Here is a 20,575-nt window from a genome sequence, read left to right as displayed (position 1 = left end):
CAAACAGGTCACACGATTCAGATTTAGGAAAAGGAAAGATGCAAAGTGAATCCATCCATCCATTAAACGTGTCACATTTTTGTCCCTTTTTTTTTTTGAAAAGTTGTTAATGTATCCAATTTAGCCAACAAAATTTTGAACATTTAGTTTTAGAGGTGAGATAATAAAAGGTGGGGACTTCACTGACCACATATGCCTTGTTATTACTTCATATTCCTGCCCTATTAATATTCCCCGTACCATTATTATGAATACTTAAATGTACATGCATATTTAATTTCAGTATGCTTACTAGCCATTACCGAACCAATAAAATCTTAACAATAAAACTTTACAGCATGCCCATTAAAATATGCAAGATATGTAACAAGCCAAAGCTCTGTATTCATTCCCGGGACCATGCTGAGTACATTGTGCCCTGGACATTGGCGACACATCGATCATAGTCGTGTAATGACCGGTCTTAGGACGCCGCACAAAGTGAAAACACATGGCGAGAAGATGCACCTCTTTATTAGCTGTCATCGAATATACGCGCAAATAAATAGCCATTACCACACGCCGAGGGCCAGGGTGTGTATGTGTTTACGGGTTACGCGAAGGGGAGGGGTCTGCGGATGAAAAATTGTAAGTGGGCCAAATGCAGATATTGCGTAGGCTCCCACCGTCGCGCCCCATTCGTCACTGTCCGCTGGGCCACCATCATTAAGTGGCCCCGCTCAGACCACAACTTAATTTCCTTAAGAGGACGAGACACCTGATTCAATTGTGAGCCCATTACACATTAGCTCCCCCTCAGTCTGGGCTGCCCGGGACCACATGGCTCAGGACTCAAACACAGGAGCACACTGGCCCTATATTAAATGCGCCGGACATGTGATTCATGTGTGCCTCGCGGTGTCCATCCCTCACTGTGCGCTGTGCTTACACGCCGGTGCTGCTGGGTCATTCGCAGTGTGGTTCAGGCTCTGGACGTGGTACAGCACAGTTTAGAGAACAAAATACGTTGCGATACTGTTACATTGTTATAGATTTGACGTCTGCAACTCAATCTGCGACCACCAACAACCGCTTACTCACACAACGCATTTATACAAGGCAGGGTGGACGAAGTGTGGTGGACGCAACCGCAGAACACAACTGTATTTGCAGATATTCGTCACAAGTTGTTATTTTTTTAACCTGTGACTTGGTTGGGTAGCGAAGTAGTGAGCTGTGATTGGCTGACAGTTGACAAGTAGATACTGTAGTCGTCAAAATTGGCTCTTTACGTAGAATTTCACAGCAATTTACGCTATGTAGAAACCCCATTTTTTCAGTTAAACCCGCTCCAACCCAACCCTTAATTAACATGCCTACAATAGCAGATATTTCTTTGTTTCCCTTGTGAAGAGTAATCATTTTATCATTCCTAATTACACCTGTGTCTGCTCTGTTATCAGAAAACCCCATCTCCTCCATTATTCAGCCATACTTTTGAACTCCTATGCTCCTCCGTCCTGTGTTTTGAAGATCACACGTTGTAAGATGTATTTTCGGCAGGTGATACTTCCATTGTCCATTTTGACTGCCGGTCTCCATAGCTTACCGCTCACCCGCACCTGTCAATCAAACCGTGGCCGCGGAGACCGTTTAGAAACAGGGCCTAACTGATTGTAGCTGTAATTTCTCTGTCATGGCTTTTATCGGCGAAGTGCAGGGTATGTTTGATTCCAGATGCTGAGACGAAAGCACGCAAAAGCCTAGCGTAGTCATTTATTTATGCCGTTCACACTTCCTGTCAATTACGCCCCAAAAAAGTTCCTCTTTGAGCAGTCATTTTTGATCTCCCAAACCTCCAAATAGAAAAGTGTGTAGTTCCGACAGGGCGAGGTGAATGAAAACAGCGAAATGAAGTAGTTATTTCAGAGAGGAGTAGATTAGCCCTAAACATGACCAGGAGGTGGCTAAAATGTGGAAGTGCTAACAAGCAGCGCAAATTTAGGTGTTGTCTACTATTTTATTCTGAAGATTGTACATATAGCGTTGGCAGTGGAAGATAAAACATAATAGTATTAGCTGTAGTAGCATTATTGAAGAAATATAGTATTGGTAGTAGTTGGATCGGTAGTTGTTGCGACTACTACGACTACTGCAGTTCTGTGTTTTTCATATTTTTCAGTGTATTTCTTTCTTTTTTCCGTGTAAGCTGCCATATTTGTTTCGATACAGACGATGAATGTCCCTGATTGGCTAATTCAGCTGTCAATCACACCCATCTGAAAACATTGATATTCATCGGTGATCGAACTCTTCATAAAGTATTGATGAAATGTGTATTCTGGATCTCAAATAAGGCAAATAATTAGCATTATTTTTGGAGAAATATTGTAAGTAGTGTTAGTATTAGACTGTGCAAATAGCATGGACACCGAAACATATAGTATTTGTTGAAGAAATAGCAAAAGACGAAGTTTAAATCTGTCAACTGGGCAAATCGTTGTAGGAGTGAAGACGTTTGGCTGTTCGTCCAAGCCGCTTCTTCAGTTCTGGTCAGATTACTGCTGGACACTGCCTTGTATCTGTCTGAAGGTAGGAGCTAACTACACTGAAACTGTAAACAGCTATTGTCTTCAGTCTCAGTCTTAATGATCATGTTCAGCCTTTAATGACCCTCATATTGTTCTCTTTGTTTCTTTTGTTTGCTTTGGGACTGAGGATGAAGTTAGGAAAGGTGATGTCTCAGGCCTTCATTCCTGTTTAAAGAAGGATGGTCTTTCCTAACAAAAACAGCTTCTTTTACTCCCCTCTCAAACCATTTCTTTTCTCTGGCTAAGATCTGAACCTCACTATCTTCAAATGAGTCGTTAGTGTTGAACAAATATAGTACTAGTGCTGGTAGCGGTAGCAGTGGCAAGATAGCCCCACCAGAAACGCTACATACAACCTTTCACTGCTCCATCTCCACCGCAGCAGCAGAACCATCAGCCCTGCCAACCTCTTCTTTTCCACTTCACCAAGGTCTGGGTCATAGGTGTTCAAACTATTGAAGTTTCTGCTGTATTCCATCATTCACTCAATCACGACCTCAACGACCCTGTTGGTTCACACTAAGCATCAATACAGAGATGACAGAAGTTCATAAACCTAAAGTATGATTTCCAGGCTGGTCTTTGAAAAAATGAAATAGGCAAAATACATCACAGGTCCTCCATGAAAAAAAAAATGGATGTGTCTTGTCTGGATCCTGACGGGACAATATTTTTTCTTTATGCCCTCAGGAGCAGACCCTAAGCCTCTGCCTGTCAAAGCGCATATCATTTTGTCTGATAATACACATTACAAACTTGTACCGTGCAGAACATCACATCGCTCTGTGGAAACGACTTCTATTCGCACATTTCCATCCGCCTCCATCTGGCGGAGTGTCCCAGCCGTGGGTGTCTCCGTCCCCCAGTCCTGTCCCCCTGTCCCTCTCCTGGAGCTTCAAAAGCAGGAGGTCCCACGCAGTGTGTTTGAAGAGCCCAGCCACACTCCCCTATGGGTGGTGCAGTGGCAGATGCTCCAACCACATGCCTCCACCTCATCTGCTCATGTAGGCTCGCTATTGGGTTCTCTGCACTCAGCCACGGCAACGAATTTGTCTGAAAGCAATGTGGGTAAACGTGGTGTAATTATTAATAACTATGGCACAATAAATAATTCCGTTCTTTTATGTAATAAATAAACGGGGGGGCAGTACTCAATAAGCCAGTATAAATAAATCATTCAAAATTCTCAAAAATATGTGTGTGTTTTGTTTGGAAACCACTCTATTTGTAACACATTTGTGCACATTACATAACATTTAAACATTTCAATAACTGGTAAAGAAGACGATGTAATCCCTCAGTCGTCCAGATAGTTCAGTGCTGAGAAGATTGTCACTTAGGTAATCTGGACACTGTCTCGTAAAGAACAAAACAAACAAAAGTAATTGTGTTTGATAACGAGTTTTGATGATGGATGATGGATATTGGGATTGTGCAATAAAAATTTTAAATGAATGAATTCTGTTTGTCATTCATATCATTCACCATAGTCACGACAGACCTTATATATAAATGGACATAGCTAATTTGTTACCAGCTGTGTTCCAAATAGTAAGAGAGCATGGGAACAATTCACTCTTTTTGAGTTTTTCTTTTTTTAATTTTATTTATGAAAAAAAAACAAAAAAAAAACAGTACAGTACAAAACATAACAGAAGAGATATAAAAATGCAAAGGAGACAAAGAAACAGACAAGAAAATGATAAACCTGGTACAAAGCATCGGAAAAAAAACAAATTAAAAAAACAACAAAACAATGATCAGAGCTTGGGGTGGGTTGAGGGGGTGGGCTGGGGGCTTACAATGAGCTAATGTTTTATTATTGAGCAGGTAAAATGAATGAATGAGTGATTATAGTTATGAAGTTAAAACTAGTTTTGACATTCAGTTTCAGGGTTGAGTCTCCATTCGCTTATTTATTTTTTCCTTTCTTCCCCTTTTTCCTTCCTTTCCTTTGTCTCTTCTTCTTTTTTTTTCCCAATTCACTTTCTATTGAAAAGCTGTCACCACTCTTTCCATAAATGCTGCTGTTGGGCTCATCATTTTGGTCTTAAATTGTTCACATTAATCCGTTCTACATGATCCTGGTGTTTTTATTTCACTATTGTGTCCGTAAATCAAGATATGAACATTGGTAGCGTTAGCAACAGGTTCGATTGACTGTTGCTAGGCGTCCAAACCAATGGTGTAGGTGGGAAGGGGCGTTACCTTCGACAAGCTCTCTCTGGATTGGCCGTTTGGTTGCTATCACATCGCAGTTGGAATTCCAAATACGGAACTCGACTCCAAACTCGCCCCTATCACTGCTCTGGCCTCGACTAGCTTCATTTGACTGAAGCTGAACTCTACGAGCGACGTCACACTCACTTACCCCACTCCTTTCCACAGTCTGTGATACTTATAGACTGTTTTGTGCTGTGTTCTCCTCTGCTCAGAACATGCACAGTATGTGGTGTTAGCTGTCATCCTTCTGTCTATCTTCTGTTTATGCTCAGTCTTCTCTCCAGCCTGGTGCACGTTGCCGTCTGGCCTTTAGCTTCCTGGGTGGCAGTGCTGTTCTCTGACCCACTCTGTCTTTCCTCCACCTGCTCCAGCCCCTCACCTCCAACCGCAAGTCTCTGCTGAATTCTCAATCCGTCTGCTGCCCTTTTTTCTCATAGCGGGTCATTTTATAGCATAACATGTACAATATAGTGACATACAAAATAGGGAAATTATATTATTGTTAGTGGCAAAGTTGAAACATTTCCTTGTCTTTCTGGTTTTGGACCTTGTTGTTTTTTTAAGTAATTTCAACTATACACCTGTGCGACTGAATAGTATCACCTAAGTTAATTTATGCTAAAAGAGGAGCTGTTATATTGAATTTTGTGAAGATTATTTTTGTTTCAAGTGTATAGGCACAGAGGTAGTGATTAGATTTGGTCCAATGCGACTTATATATGGGGTTTTTTCTTCATTATTATGCATTTTTTGGCTGGTGTGACTTATACTCCAGAGCCACTTATAGTCCAGAAAACACGGCACATGGAGAAAGACGATTTGCTCATTAAGTTTTTCTTCATGCTTTGATATGGCTAATTAGGTGTAGCTAATATATTCATTGCTCAGATATTATCCGCGTACCAGCTTCAAACATCTGCACCACCAAAGATTCTTAGCTGCCCTCCACCTCAATTGAGTAATCTTAAAATGTTGACAAACCAGGCCAAAGCATCTGCATTTTCACAGTTTAGATGAAAGGTCTGGAACTCTCAAAGAACTGTTCTGAACTGAAGAAACGACTTAGATGAGCAGAAAAACGTCTTCACTCCAGCAAATTTTTGTCCAGTTGATAGATAGTTGATTTGAATTTTGAGGGATTACACAGACACAGACATAAAATAAACAACCTATTAAAATCCAAATCAATTAAAATGCAGATTAGCTGATTATTTTTATCCGTAGAGGACTTCAGTTTGTGGCATTGTTTTAATATGTATTATGCCTCAAAATGTTAGCACTGAGACGCAAACATCTCTCCTTCTAAACACAGAAGTATCCTCTGGTAAAGTATTCAATTCAACTAGCATGCTAACAGATCCTTGGATGATAAAAATACTTTATAACAGATGCAAACAGCTCACACTGGTCTCATTTTGAACCCAAGAGCTGCTGTTACACTATATCTGTACTGGTGTAATGCAGATTTTTGTGAACTACATGGACAAAAATCGAGTGCAGCCGCTTTAATTTGCCTACATTTTTTACACTATTAGCATTTGTAGGGTCCACGTGCACTTCATGAGGGCTCAGACATATTGATTTCTCCGCTGTATGTTTATGACGCTCCACATAGCTGCAGCTCCGGCCTTTAGCTTCCTGGGTGGCAGCGCTGCCTTTTTGACCCTCTCGCTCTCCCTCTCTCCAGCTCACCTCTGACACTCCTGTGAAAGACAAGTCTCTATTGAATTCTTTATCTCTTTCCTCCTCCCAATTTTTCCCGGGCCCCGGCGCGTCTGTTCTCCTTTGCCTGTCCATCTCTCTTCCCCCAGCCCCGCACTCTCATGTCAGCGCAGGGTGAGCCGGTGTCTGCTATAAGAAGACTGTTACACACCTCACAGGGAGAAGAGCTGTCTGCTGCCATCACTGCAGTCTTCTCCTGCACAAATACGCGCCCTGTGGTCTTCATATGCTGTCTGCTGCTCGGGGTTAGGCGAGCAAAGTGACAATCAAGGCACAGATGTGAAGGAGGTAAAGCAGATCAGGTTATTAGTATGTAGTAGTAGTAGTAGTAGTAGTAGCAGTAGTAGTATACATTTCAGCACTAGAGGTACAGTAGTGTAAAAGCAATGTAAGCACTTTATACATACACTCAGAAATGCTTGACAGTGCTTTAGTATGAAATGTTGATCCTTTGGCTACAATGTATAGAATATTATACATGCAACTTAGCTATCTCCATGCAGGTAATGAGCAGCCTCCTGGAGAAAGTTATATATTGTATTTTTTAAGCAAGGCGGGTGAAATGTCTTGCCAAACCATGACAGTTTGGATTGATCAGACCCAAATTGTAAAGGAAGAGGTTGCAGGTCAGGTAGAGAGTTGAAAGAACTTTATCTGATCAGATGAGGGAAGTTACAGACAGCAGCTCATATGTTTCTAGTACTTATAGCCCGAGAAAGGTACTATTTATAGAAGGCTGGTCCTGTAAGAACTTAAATCATTTTACATACTGTCCACACAAGGTTATAAATTGATATACTGTTAGCTGTTCACAGGAAGGTAGAATACGTCACTAAAAGATGTTTGCAGTCACTGAAAACATGTTTTACAAGACCTCAAGTGCTGTGCCATGTAACCGAAGTAGCAGTTTCCAGTGTAGACATCTTAAAATAAACATGTGTCGCATTCTTGTTTAAGACACACAGCATCCAACGCGAGGTTTAATAGTAAAACAAATAAAACAAAAATCATGCTTTCAGTTGCACTTACTTTAGTATACTAAGGTAAGCACATACTTATTAATACTGTTTGCTGATTTACAGTACACATTTCTTGGTTTTACTTTTCTTTTCCCTATTCACGGTCGTTGTCTGGTTTGTGCTTTGATTAATCATGTGCTGCTGCTTCTTTTTATGAACTGAAACGTCCTGTCACTGAATCAGCAGCAGTGATCGGCAGCAGTCATACTTGAAGTGTTGCTTTTAATGCGTCGGATTAATATACCGCTTTCCATGACACCCAAAGCTCTTTACAGCGCGTTATTCATTCAACCAACACCCACATTCATACGAGGCAAGGTGGGTTAAGTGTCTTGCGTAAGGGCACAACAACAATTTCCACTAAAGCCACCGACGCAACACTGTGCCACCCGGTATTTCTGGCATCTCAGCGGCTGCGTTTACATGAAGCACAAAAACCCGGTCATTATCTTAAGAGAATAAACGAGGAAACAGCATAAAAACAGTCAAAAGTTTAGCTGAATTCCACACGTTTTACACATTTTACCACTTTCCCTATTTGTTTTGAGCAAAAACGGACACTCGGCCTCATGTTTGCGTTCAAATCCACGTGGGAAAAACATAACTCTGTACCCGCTCTTCATTTTAAGCTGCTACGTCCCCCTGGAGCCGGCTCTTAACCAGCACCATCATATTTCATTACCACCCCGTTTAACACACTACATTCTTAATAAGCTCATTGTAACTTTGTGTGTGTTCTGTGCTTTTATGTTTCTGATCAAAAAGGGACCCAAGTGCGGAGGCGAGGCGGTCTCTACACATGTAATCCTTGTCAATGAATTTAGGCAATCTTTTTTTTTTAATGAATATTTCAGCAGTGATTGCAGTGGGCTATCTCTTTACCACTGCTCCCCGCGCTCCTAAGCGAATCACTCAGCTAATGATTTAATTAATAGCATTGTATCCACAGATGAAAAGCGTATATTTAATCAGTAAAATGGAAGGAGAGCAGCGCAGACCAGGGGGGACACGCATTTCATCAAAAACATGCAACGTCGAAATCACGCAACTAGGGAAAAATATCTCATTGTAATTTTTCTGACAAACATTGCAATTCTGTCTGATTTTTTTGGTTTGTAACGTCTATTTAGTTATAATCTATGACACCCGTGGGTCATTATGTCATAATTTGCACATTTTAAATCGCAATATTCATCTAAAACAGCTTAATAAAACAAATAAGTCTGACTTCACTGTGTTAGAAAACTGTGGTAGCCAATGGGAGCTGCTGACGTCGCCTGTTGGCTCCTTCTATGAATCGATCACACTAGCGAGTAGCAGATTCTTTTGCATTTGTACCAAAATGACTATGCAACGCTGCAGAATCCAACGTGCATCACCGATTAAGAAAATAAAACTGCATATGTAGGAGTATAAACATGCAAGAATCACTCCAAATACAACTTCGAGAGGGCAAATGAGAAGGAAAACAGCTACAACATGGTTAAAAGTTCCAATTTTAATTAGAAGAATTGACAAAAAGACTGAAATAGGCCTATGAACTGACAAACTGAGACAAAAATCACATGTATTTCAGAACATACTTGTACAGATCTAAAGCACAGGGTTAGCAGTTTTATACACTGAATAATATGAAGATATTGTGCTTGTGATTTGCTAATTGCGTCCATTCAAATTATGATTTCAATTGAGTTCTGATTAATCTTGCAGCCCTGACACATGCCAAGACACAGCCCGATGAAGACAGCCTGAATCGGGGTTACATACCTGAGAGTCTCCCCTGGTGACTGGGGATGCCATATGTTAGATCACCGGAGAGCTGGCACAAACCATGTCTAGCCTTTCTTGTATTTTAGCTGTGTTTCTGTATTTGCCTCATGAATAATTAATTTCAACATTTGGGGGATTTGGGAATTTTAAAATGCAGTTGCATATGGTGTAATTTAATTGCCAGGACAATGAAGACCCAGCGACTTTTATTCTGAGATGGAGTGAGGTCAGGAGAAGGCTACTTACCTGTTTGGCCTATTACAGTTGTGTGTTTGTATTGGTGTATTACAAAAACAGGGACTGAGTTAAAATAATTGTATGTATTTTATTGCCTACTTGTTAAAAGCAGTACATATAGTTGTCACATAGTGTTAAAGGTGAGTTTAGAAGCAGAGGCAGAGAAGGCTCGGTTCAAAAGTTCAAAAATGTATTTAACAAAAGGCAGGCAGTGGAGACAGGAGCTGACAGGCTGCTCCTAACAGCAGCCAGGACCTGAGCACAGGACAAAAAGGGTAAGTGTAAAAATGAGAGTCGGGCTTTTATAGGCAGAGTGATGATGATGGGACTAGAAACAGGCGCAGCAGGAAGAGCCGGCCATGCCCCCGTCACACACAAGCCCTAGAAAGAGAAAACAAAGAGGAGGGAGAGGAACAACACAAAATGCAGATACCAACAACGGATGTGTGTAGCACTCTTAACTGAGGTCTACATGAGTCTGGGATGGCTCTTCCTGAAAGCGATCACAAAATGTGGAATGTCATGAAGATTATTTGAATCTGACTGGTCGAAACATCCCACCAACAGAACGAGCTAAAAAAAATCAAACTTTGATTAAATCCAGTTGAGGGAAAAGCACAGACATCCTCCCCTAGTCTGTATTTCCTCTAATATAGGTTGAATTACATCTGTCAGCGTTGCCATGTTTGTTCTGGTTGGTTTGGGTGCTTTGCCTTTGGCTTTCACACAAACATTAATGCTGCTCTGTGATTGGTCGGCCTAAAGCTGTGCTTGTTGCCTGGATACATCAAATGTGCTTTAGTCTAACAATGTAAATTATCCAATGGAGTTCTGATATTAATCTATTAGAAGGACTTGCTAGGGCTACCTGTCAAAATTACATGCAAATAAAGGCCAGCATATTGATGATCAGTCAGTGTCAGACCTTGTCACATTAAAGCTGCTTCTGTAGCTGGAAAACACAGAGACCTTTATTTTGTGCCATTGAAAGTGTTTAGTCGCCATTTGCAGAACCTTGACACATAGCAGAGGAACTTCAGTCTTGTTTCATTCTGTTATTTAGTGCCAGTTCTAACTAACGTGACAGGAAAGAGATTAAAGAAAGAAGATATGGGAGTATATGAGAGAGAGAGTCACCACAGCCCAAAGAATCAGAGTCACAGCAGCAGACACAGCTCCAGTGACCCACTGCCCACTCACACTGTCATAAAAGATATACCAGGGCGTAGCATGCAGAGGGCTTCAGTCTAACTGGTGCACTGGACGTAACTTTCAGAAATAAGTTGGACGTAGAGTTACAGTCAGTCGTACAACCAGCTGGTGCACTCAGCTCCAGGAATGTCCGGAGATATAAAATGTCACCAAATAGAAGCTATTGGTAGTTTTAAGATTCTATACTGTGATGAGGTTATTCTCCCTCACTCACCGTATTACAACAGAAATCTGCATTTGAACAATATTCTTTTTTGGGTTTTTTCTATTAAATATGACTGGCCTATAGAATGTTGTGATGTTATCTGAAACCCAACAATGGCTGACTAACTTTTGATTTTATCAAATGTTTTGGGCCTTTGGCTTTACAAGTTGTAATTTTAAGTAACACTAACAAATGTATGTTTCAGTACAGGCACAGGAAATGTTAGCTTGTTTCAAAGTGCAGCTAAATCTACATCAGGAGTGTCAAACTCAATTTCACCGAGGGCCACATCAGCAAAATGGTTTGTGTCAAATTTGCAAAGATATAAAAAATAATTCTGTGTAACTGCATAACTTCTGATAAACTGACATTTTAGCATAACATACATTTAAATTTACCTTGTCACAGGCCACATAAAATGACATGGCGGGCCGCATTTGGCTCCCGGGCCTTGAGTTTGACACATGTGATCTACATTAACCAAAGAATGTATGTTGTCCCTAAATATACTGTTGTAGGCCTATGGCTATTAAACAGGGTAATGTTTAGTTAGTATTGTTAGTAACACAGTAAAGCATGAACAAAAACTTAATTCATAATAAACAAATCATTTATTAAGAATGATAGCAACAGGTTTGATTGACAATGTTGCTAAGCGCCTGCTCCCTGCTAAACCAGTGTTGCGGGAAGGGGCGTTACCTTCAACAGCTTCACTCCAGATTGGCTCTTTGGTTGCTATGATACTCACGATTAGAATTCCAAATATGGAAGTCGGTTCCAAACTGCTCTAGCCTCGATGAGCTTCATTTGACTGGAGCTGAACACTGTGGATGACGTCGTTCTTTATACAGTCTATGTTCCTAAATCTTACACCTTAATGAAGTACTTACTAATCCTGAATCATTCTTCTTCTCATCTACTGTATTTGTTCATTATGAATTAAGTCTTTGTTCAAGGCTTATTAAGGTGTAGTTAAGGTTTAGGTGTTTTATTTAGGTGTAGGTATTACAAAGTGGTGCTGTGTTATTTTATTATTTACTTCACTCCTCTAATTACCAATTTTAAGCGTTGTTGACAGAATTTTAATACTTCCCCTCCTTATTATACAACAATATGATCTCTTCTTCTTACTGTCTCCTATCTCTCCATACATTACCCTGTGTGAGAGCAGGAAACAGCCAGTGCATGTGTGTTTAGCTAAGCAGGGGCAGCCCTCGGTCCATTGCCCATCATTTATTGATAAAGGCCCGTGAAAATGCGCGGGAAAAAAACCCTAATGAAATTATCAGCGTTGTTGAATTAATGATGAATGGGAATAAGAAAAGGCTGGGCTCTCGGTGGAGCCGGAGAGGAGCGCCGTGCTTCATTAGCCATGCAGTCTCATCACAGACGCTTTTGGAGCAGCACACTCTGGGGCTAACCACTCCACCGCTACACCGCTAGGACCTGCCACTGGATCCCATTCAACAAAACTCGCTATACTTTTTTATGGTGTTTTTTTTTTTTCTCTTACGACTTCACCTGCCACACTCAAAAAACGCTTTGAAAGGACGGCAACTCTTTGATGGATCATTTCGCATACTTCCCGCAGATGAGGCTTTGCGGTCAGGGAGCACACCTAGCGCACTTTCAATTTTGTATTCTTTTTTGTACTCAACTCCCTTCTGACCGGCTCTCCACGGATCACGATTCTTCACATGCAAATGATATGGAGGGGTTTAGATCCTCCACCCCTTCTCCTCCCTTTTCCTTCCCCTCTCTGGTTGTGGAGGTCCCTGGGTGGAGGAGGCTGGAGGTATGGGGTCTCATTAGGGAAGAGGAGGCCAGAGCAGTGGGGGCTTCTCCCGGACAGTGTTATTCCAGCGGCTCTACTGTAGGATCATCGCAGCGGTCGCACCTGATTAGAGCTAAAGAGGCAGATTTCACAGCCTGATTTGACTCTCAACCTGATGATGTATTTAAATGGACTGTGCTGTTGGTAATAAGTTTTACAGTGTTCTTTAGATGGACTGTACTAGAATATTTAAATAGACTGTACTTCAATACTTTAAATAGTTCATTTTACTCTGTTTTATGATCGGTGTTATAAAACTGTTTTCCTCATCACAAACAGACCTGGAGTTGTGTTTTGTTTCAGTCACATGTTTAACACACAAACCCTGCAGATTTAGGCTGAGTTCTTCTCTCAAACAGAAAACACTCTGTTCCACCTTGTGATGTCATCATGTGGTAATACAGGAAGTGCTCTGTGTTTTAAACTCCACACACCTTCACTAGAATCATTTGATGATTTCAGCCCTGGAATTGCCAATCTAACTAAAGGTCAACGTAGCTGTTAACTTGAAATCTACCACTTGATGACATCACAAGGTGGAACAGAGCATTTTGAGCTTTGGAGATGTGGACAGACTAATAATAAAGTCATACTCAAACATGTGTGAATGAAATAAAACACAACTCCAGGTCTGTTTTTGGGGAAGTAACAATATTATAGCATGTTTTAAGCTCACAAGAGTCAATTTTGTGTAATATAGAACCTTTAATGAACTGTCCTGGAATACTTTACACCACATGTACTGTATTCTATAAGTATTTTATGTACTGTAAACATGGGGTACAATGTGTTCTTGTATGTTGAGCAAAAGCATCTGTTATAAGCCCTCATTTACCTATAGGTTGAATCAAGACACAATTTGTTATATTTTTTCACTTTTATTATTTATTTATGTATTTATTTATTTACTTATTTATTTTTATTTATTTATTTTTAGCTGTAAAATTGGATGTGAATCTAAAACTAAAAATAAAAAATTATACACAGTTTAGACTTTCCTTAGTTTAATCTAATGAATTTAATTAGCAATGAAAATATTTATTATGAATGTTGATACCACATGCAAACAGCTTTTGTTCACTTTTTACTAGTTTATTTATTTATTTATTAGTTTATTTATTTATTTATTTACTTATTTATTTATTATAATTTCAAATATACAGTGCTACTCTTTCCATACTCGATCAACTCTAATTTCAATCTCCAGTTTTCCGTCCCCTTTATCTCTCCTTATTGTTTATTCAAACGTGTTATCATGTGATGTTATGATGTTACTATTAAGAAATTGGATTTGGGTGTGGATTATTCGCACCATCTCTCTCCCTAACACAAACTGATGACCCAAGGCGCCGTGACAGACAGCGGCAAACCCCAGCAGCAGCCGTAGTTTACATGCTAATCTCATATGGCCCTTATTCAATTATTTAATAACAACACCGCCACTATCATTAAAACAAATTGCGCGTGTCAGCCACAGGTCACAGGTGTAACGTCGTCATCGTCGTTTGAAGTCTAGACCCCGCCCCCTTAGACCAACCCCCCCCCCCCCTCCTCCCCCTCCTCGCCTTCCTTCCTGTTTCTACTTCTTATGAATTGGCTGAATTGATCCTCATACAAATTAGGGCCCCCGCGTTCAAAGGCCTCCATCAATACATTGACTCCTTTTATGAGGGTCATCAAACAGCCATTACTGGGCGTTGGGAAGGAGAAGGGGGGTCCGGCGAGGGGAGGGGCCGCCCAGGGTGACTGATGAGGCAGGCGGGGAGGATGGGAAGGCCACGGGGCGCGTCTGGAGGGAGGGAAGGAGGGAGAGAGAGGGAGGGGGTATTGACGTCCACGCTCATTAGGCCCAGGCAAATGTGTTTAGAGATCAACAGACCGGCACGGTTTACATGTGTTTCAGAGCGTTTTGCTAATAAATGGAATTAATAAATGGAATAATGGAGTGTTTCTTTTTGTTTTTGTTAGTGCCGTATTTGGTCAGGGAATCAAATCTGATTAGAGACACAGAATTCTCACTGTAATTACATCTTAAAGGGACCGTAATAACACTGTATTCACTAAGTAATTACACTTAAATACCAATACTTTTGTTGTGGTCAGAATATATTTGCTGCATGCTGACACCATCTAATTAGAAAGTGTTTTTTTTAGCTCAATAATCAGTGTAAAACTCCACTCTGGTCTCTGAAAAATGCTTATAAACTCATCACCATGAATAATTAGAATACTCAGAATGGATAACATATGTGAGGAATAACTTTGGACCACTACTAACTATTTAAAATCAACTAGTTCTGCGTTTTACACTTTTAAAACAGTGAAAATCAGATACAGCTCCTTGAATAAACCACGAATTAAATCTTTGTTAACGCTTTACTGGGGCTAATTAAGGTGCAGTCATTATAAAGTGGTACCCCAAATTGTCAAAATCGTATAATCAACGATGCCTTTTCCTCAATATCGCCTTCATATTAAAAATCTAAGGTCATACCAAGAACCGCCAAGTCATTGAGTGAAGACAAGTTGACTTCATTTTAATAACTTGACTCCCCATTACTGTAAAATCCCATTATTAACTATTCCATGAAGGCAACATTAGTGTTTTCATATGCACCCGAGTAATATCCTCAGTAAGGATCTAATCTTTTATGAATTTTCTCTTCAAATTTTTACTCTGACTTCCTCCCAACCTAATTCCGTTGACTTGCCATACAAAGTGCCCTCCATAGGACTCAAGCAGAATGTTATAGTGGCTCCCTTATGGTCCCATCTTCTACCAAGGCCTGCACCGTTGCCGTCCCCTTACGCGCTCGACTCGCTCCTATAATTGCCACTTCTCACATTCCATCATACTTTATTACAAGCGTCACCCAGTCAAAAGCTAATTTTTTATTCTGTTTTCCAATTATTGTAAAGTGCTGCTCTTTGAATGAGGGAGGAGGAGATAATGAAATTAACTTCCTAACTTAGCGCAATCCTCCGTGGCTCGGTGATCAGATATTCTCTTGGTCTTGTGCAATAAATGTATGCTAATTTTATGCATCTATCGTCGGTTATTACCACTGTAGCAACATAAAACATGGGATTCTTCCACAATTAGGCTTAAAACGAGGAATGCTAATTAGCCAGGGGAGGCCCGCGTGCATTTGAAAGAAAGGGGTAAGTGAAAAGTCAAAAACGGTGACGATTCTTGAAGAGCTGTTGACGGTTTGTTTACATCCAGCTGCGTTGATGTTGGAATTCAAACGTTACCTGCAAGTGCTCATGGGAAATCTCCGGGGATTTTTTTTGTGTGTGTGTGTGTGTGTGTGCTGTCAACAGTTTAACATTTCTTGTCAGAGCGGAAAATTCCAAGCTTTTTAGAGTGATGGGTTGTAATTGTGGGAAAATATGTACGGGAGAGATGGCAGGAGTCGATTGCATAACTTAAACGTCGATCTAAAGTGATTTTGGAAAAAAATAATACAAAAAAAAAAAACAGTATTGAAGTTGTCAATCATCGTGTTGTGCGCTTTACTTTTACACAAAATGTTTCACAATATAAAGCTTTATTAGGTTGTCAGTGTATAGTGGATTTGATCAAGAAGATATGGAATAATGTTTTGATACTAAAACACATTTGACTTTTGAAAACAATACTATACTAAGACTACTTTCACTTTTGCAAATTAACTCTTCACATGTCAGTTTTATGTTTGCAAATCCACTAGTTTATACAATGCACATTTTTATTAAGTGCAAGTTATTGAGATGCTAATGCTATGCTATGGTTTCAATAACATGGTGTAAATACTGTATTGTAATGTGATGTGATGGATTAGGCATGGGACAAATACTGTATGTAGTTGACTTTGCAGAATGATACAATTTAATTCATAATGAACAAGTTTATGTCAGGATTTGTTTTTGTTTTTTTGTGCATCCTGTGCCTCCTTTCTGTGTTTGAGCCTGGAGCTGGGCGGAGACTCTGGCACCGCCTCCACACGCCTGCTTCTGATCAAACAATCAAGTCTTCACCTGTGAGTAGAAAAGGACTGAGGATCCAACACTCAGGGCCTGTCACCTTCCAGTATTTTCTTGTCATTTTCCGTTTTTTCTTCTTCTGGAACCACTCTGCGCCTCTGTCTCCGACCCAGCTCTCCATATCCGGTACAGACACCCCAGCCTCTGACCCTGCGACCCACGACCTGCTCCGAGACTACTGCCTACATCATTGCACCCAACTGTCTGCTCTTTTTACCTTCATTCACATTCATGTATCTGCAAATGAACTAAGTCAAACTGTTTCCCGAGTCTGTATCTTCAGTCCCTCCTTCAGTCTTTACGACAGTTTATTGAGAACGATTCAAGCTTAGCAAAAACGTATGTAACACCATAACTCCTAATGCTGCGGAACACGTGTAGATTCACTGTCCCACAGGTTGGCGGTGGGATTTCAGCTCCCACAGATGAAAGCTGTCGTTGTGTCCTTGGGCAAGGCACTTAACCCACATTGCCCCCAGTGTCTGTGTACACTGTTGTATGAATGTGTGTGCGGTTCCTTGATGTAAAGAGTGTCTTGAAGGTGGAAAAGTGCTATAAAAATGGACCATTTACCAAAATCATTCTAAATAAACAACTTGTTCATTATTAATTAAGTCTGTGTTCATGATTTATTAAGGCTAATTAAGGTGTAGTTGAAGATATTACCATGTAGCTACATATTGTCCCATATTTACTCCATCACACTTACACCATGTTATTACATAATTGAAGTTAGAATCATCTGGGAATTCATATTATTTAACGCCTAGTGGTTATTATAAAGTATTACCCACAATTTTAGAACAAAACATTGCAAGAAAATTGGTTTTGCCGATGTGTCTGATAATAAGTAACAATATAAGCTTACTTAACTACTACAACAACAGTGTCATTAAACAGCTCGTGTGGATGTTTGACACAACACAAACCAATATGTTGTCATGGGGACTGGGGTGAGGTCTTTAGTGGGCGTGGGCTGAATGGAGGAAATCCTGACAACAGCTTGTTCTGGGTCCTTTGGGTGCCCCTCATCCCTCATGGTGTCACCCTCACATGGACCACATCAGTCATGGAGAAGAGACGTCACAGGCCAGCTACGGGAACGGGACAGAGCGAGCAACAGCACTTTGTAGGTACAGTGTGTATATTGTGAATTTCAAATAAATAAAAATTAAAGATGTTAATAATTGTGTGGGTTAATGTATTTGTTTGCATGAGTACCCCAGAGTTTCCTTTACTTCTGCTACTCTTTTGGGGTTATGAGATTGCGATATTAATAGCATCTTCATGAAATCTACACCTAAAGCTGCACTATGTAACTTTTCTGTTCGACGGGTCCATGCAGATGTTGTTGCTATGCCACCAGAAGTGTTACACAGTGCACCTTTACACAAATTGAAACCATAGTGAGTGAATTTGCACTTTACATTATTACTGCAGTGTTTGATGCTCCAGCAAAAGTAATGAAAAAGTTAAAAAAGTGCAAAAAAAACACTGAAATCTTGACTTTAGATGCATCGATATCTGTAAATTTTGCATTCTATTATTTATTTATTTATAGCAGCTCATATTTTTTAACAATTTTGTACATTTAGACTACTCTTTTAGGGATGATTCAGCTTGATGGCTTGGTTTCAGTATTATCATTTATCTTATATATCGCACATCAAGGTTTGTTTTCATGACGGGCCTATGTACAGCCTGTTCCCCTCTCGTCTCCCCTCTCCTGGCTTTTGTGCTCTGGATGCTACATAAACAGCATATAGCGGTGTTAAACGCATACAACAGGCCCAAGTCGACCACTATCATTACACTTGGGACTTTAACTAGACCGATACAGCAATAAAACGCTGACTTATTTACAGTTTTCGCTTTCATTTTAACCCAGATATCAACTGTTTTAAACCCAGTTGATCTTTTCTTTCTTCCATAATTGGATACCCGGGATGTTAAGTAGGACAGAAGCGACTGTAGCACACAGGTAGAAACCCCGGGCTCATCAAAAACAACACGCCGCTTGTCCCTTTGTTGTCAAACTCTCACACCCAAATTGCATATTCATGGATCTGTATTTAAGGCATTTCTGCTGGCATAAGCACACAGCGGCAGCAGCATCAACAGCAGCAGCAGAGGTGTTCTCCAATGATGCTTATTTACTGTCACCAGCCTCATCTGCGCTGTGTTTTTGAAGAGTCGTATCACTTTTTGTGCCATACTGGGGTGTAGTTTAATGGTGGCTCGGAGGCCTGTGGTTAGATACCCATTAGACTAAAGAGCTGGATGTTGTCGCTCGCTCACCTGGTTTTGTTGTGCGGTAATGGTGGACAGTTGCCGTATACAGCTTTGAATTAGAGCACAGCGAGGTCGGGTGATCAGACAAATAGAACTGCTCACATCAGGGTTTACAGATAAAAGAGCCCTGAACCTCCTGAGCTCTCACAACGAGCCAAATATGAGCTCAAAACACACGATGTCAAATAAAAAAATAACAAATAGTAATAATGTTATTGGTAAAAAAAACAAAACAAATGAAGTCATTACAGCATTTTGATTTTTTTTTTTTTTATTAAATAAGACTTTTTTTTGTGTATGCCGCCATGTTTATTTTGACACGAACAGACCATACATGTCTCTGATTGGTTAATTCACCTATCAATCATGCCCTCTGTAATTGGGAAGACAGAATGTGGTGTTTGTAAAGTCTTGTCAAAGCGTGGGTAGGTTATAAATAAAGATTAATTTTAAAAAGTGCATAAATATGACTTTTATTATAAAATTGCTGCAGTATTTTTATGTACACTAGTAGCTAAATATTATTGTGTGTTCCACTCAAGAAGAGAGAAATATACGCAGTTCAAATTTTTACCGTTACTTTATAGCACATGTCTCAAACTCAAGGCCCGTGGGCCAAATGTGGCCTGCCACGACATTTTATGTGGCCCATGACAAAGTAAATTAAAAGGTATGACTGTCTTAAAATATCAGTTTATCAGGAGATACACAGTTACAGTTACACAGTTACACAGCCATTTTTTTCATATCTAAGCAAATCCATATGCAATATCAAGTTATATTTGTAACTTGAATAAGTAAAATATAGAAAATATAGAAACGGCTAATTAACAAGATTAAAAAGTAGTTGCATTTATTTTTACATTACATTTGGTTACATTTAGTGACATTTTTCTTAGTTATGTCTGGCCCTTTGAGAGCAACCATTTTGTTTATTGTGGCCCTCTGTGAAAATGAGTTTCACACCTCCGCTTTATAGTTTGTGCTGTATCAAGAAATGTGCATTTAATATGATAAGATACGGTGTCAAAGGTTACATATGTAGCTTTAACTGAAAATTTATTTAAATATTGATGAATAAAAAATTTTTTTTTCCTTTTTCCTTTTTTACAAATCCAAGCAAATATCACAGGTACACTTACAGTACTTTCCAGACTATAAATGACACTTTTTTCTCTTTTTCTTTTTTTTGTTTTTTTGTTTTTTGGCTGGGGATGCGACTTATACTCAGATGTGACTTATATGTGAAATATATGTTTTTTCTTCATTATTATGCATTTTTTGGCTGGTGCGACTTATACTCTGGTGTGACTTATACTCCAGAAAATACGGTACATGTTTCCGGTACAGTTTACAACAAAAGAAAATGAACCCGGAACCTTCTCGATGCTTTACCCTTTATATAAACCCCAAAACTCTCATGCTGTTTTAGTTAAATTCATTGTAAAACTGCATAGCGTGGCCT

The sequence above is a fragment of the Periophthalmus magnuspinnatus genome, chromosome 1 (genome assembly GCF_009829125.3).
Source record: "Periophthalmus magnuspinnatus isolate fPerMag1 chromosome 1, fPerMag1.2.pri, whole genome shotgun sequence".
NCBI lineage: Eukaryota > Metazoa > Chordata > Actinopteri > Gobiiformes > Gobiidae > Periophthalmus > Periophthalmus magnuspinnatus.
The sequence above is the reverse complement of the archived record's forward strand: the minus strand, read 5'-3'. Positions refer to the sequence as shown.